We start from the raw sequence: 2128 nt of genomic DNA on the forward strand, positions 1-2128 counted from the left end.
CAAGTCCCTCTCATTCCTGTTTTAAATATTTTACCTCTGATTTAAAGTTTTCTTAACAAATATATATATATATATATATATATATATATATATATATATATATTTTTTTTTTTTTGCAAAACAACATTTTACATTATTTTCCAGCGTTTTCTTTAGCATACATTTGTTTGTGTATCGTTTTTAGGGAGTAAGGGGCAATGACTTCTAGCGGACGGAAACGACGAAGCGGAAGGCGAACCGGAAGAGAAAGGTCAAAGGTCGTTTGGTGTGAGGAAGCCTCGGTATGGAGAGGTAAACATTCATGTCGTCTGAGTCTGACTGAGCTTAAATCCTGTTTCCAAACACATGCAGGTAGAAAAATAAATGACTTCATCTCACAAAAATCTTATTTGTTGGCAAAAACGAAACAAAGGAAAGAGAGAAGAGTGAAGGTGAGCGAGGAAATCCCGTTCAAGGTTCAGCAGATCGTTTCAGCTGTTAATCAAGTCTGCGGCTCACGTGAATGGAGCATGTTTTTGTTTTGTTTTTATTTAACACTTGTGTGGTAAACCCTCACCTCTACGTTATAATCCCTCTCTCTGATGAATCAGTCATACATCTGTCATTCTTGGATCAAAGCTCCTGTTTCCTTACAATAATACAAAAAAAAAAATCCTCTTAAAGTGTTGAAATAATTATGTAAATTTAGAAAGTGTTGAGAAACGAACCAAAGAGGGCCAAAAAAAGGAAGAAAATAAAAACAGTTTTAGATTATTTGTTGGTTTATGCTTTAGTAAAGCCCGACTCCCCAGTCCAGGCAGGTGATGCTCCTCTGACGGTCAGCGCCTTGCAGGACGACCCACAGCCCGTCACTTACCTGCACATTGAGTCACTTTGCAACAACCTCCATTTTCCTGTGTGTGTTTGTGGCAGACCAACATAAAGTGGAGCATAACTGTGGAAGGAAGAGAAATTCTGCAAATAAAACATGAATTTGTTTTTAACCTGGTCTAAATAAAATAAAATAATGTCCTTTTTTTGCCAAAAGATTAAAAAAAATGTTTTTTGACGAAAACATTTATTTTAGGAAAGTGAGGAAATGCTGTCAGTGGCAGAAAACGAACAGCTCACATCGACCTGAGCGGACTGTTCCTGTTTTGGTGGTGGCAGCGTCATGCTGCGGGATCCTTTTTCTTTGACAGAGCTCTGGATGTGACAGTTCAGCAGGACGATTCTTCTAAACTCAGAGCTGCGGCTTCAGCTTTAGTTCTCGGTTTCCAGTTTTATGGGGTTTTTTTTTTTTTACTTTTGTTTTTCCAGCTTTTTCTGGTTTTCATGCAACAAAATGGTGTAATCAAAGTCCAGATCTAAATCCAACCGAACGTTTGTGGCAAACTGAGGTTCACAGATGCTCCCCGGCTCATCTCACTGAGCTTTGAGCTTCTTTGCAAGGAAAAATTTTTGAAAAAACTGGTCAATGTCTTATTGCTCAAAGCTGCCCTAAAAGAAAGCATTCACTCAGGGCCGAATATACATGCACGCCACACTTTTCAGATTTGTTTTTTAAAATCTTTTAATCCTTTTTTGTATAGCTTTACAAGTTGGTCTGTCACGACACCTTAATGTTTATAGATGTAACTTGACAAGATGTGTGTCTATGTGTGTGTGTGTGTGTGACGGTTAGTTAGAGTGTTTCATGTTGACCAAATGAATTTAGAGACTTCTCCAGAGTGAGGAGGAGACGCGACAGACTCTGTGCAGAACAGCAACAAAAACAAATGATGTCGAAATAAATACATGAGGCGATAACTAAACCTCTACACAAAGGATGCAGCGTATAGAAGGGTTTGTCATTATTAATGACAATATATTAGGTTTTGCATGTTTGTTCTGAATAAAAATGAGTTTGAGTATGTGTGTGTGGGTGTGTGTGTGTGAGAGAGAGACATTTGTGTTGTGTTCTGTATTTTAACCAGGAATGACAGAACGCAGCTGAGGACGTGTGTCACTTATTCTTAACTTAAAGTTTATTCTTTGTTTTCACTATGAGGTGTGAGGCAAATAGTTCCTGTTTTAAAGCTGCATGTGTGTGTGTGTGTGTGTGTGCGTGTGTGTGTGTGTGTGTGTGTGTAACAAAAACACCTGGAGT

General features: G+C 38.3%; 1 long non-coding RNA gene across 1 annotated transcript in view; it reads left to right on the forward strand.

The window, feature by feature from the left end:
• Positions 1-994, forward strand: part of LOC106964817 (uncharacterized) — a 51008-nt gene extending 50014 nt beyond the window's left edge. The window contains exons 4-5 of the long non-coding RNA XR_001428512.1: positions 185-291; positions 797-994. This is a non-coding gene — a long non-coding RNA (uncharacterized LOC106964817). The remainder of the gene's footprint in view (positions 1-184; positions 292-796) is intronic.
• Positions 995-2128: the final 1134 nt, after the last annotated feature.

The sequence above is a fragment of the Poecilia latipinna genome, unplaced genomic scaffold (assembly GCF_001443285.1).
Source record: "Poecilia latipinna isolate Pla-1442-1.1 unplaced genomic scaffold, P_latipinna-1.0 Scaffold1723, whole genome shotgun sequence".
Lineage (NCBI taxonomy): Eukaryota > Metazoa > Chordata > Actinopteri > Cyprinodontiformes > Poeciliidae > Poecilia > Poecilia latipinna.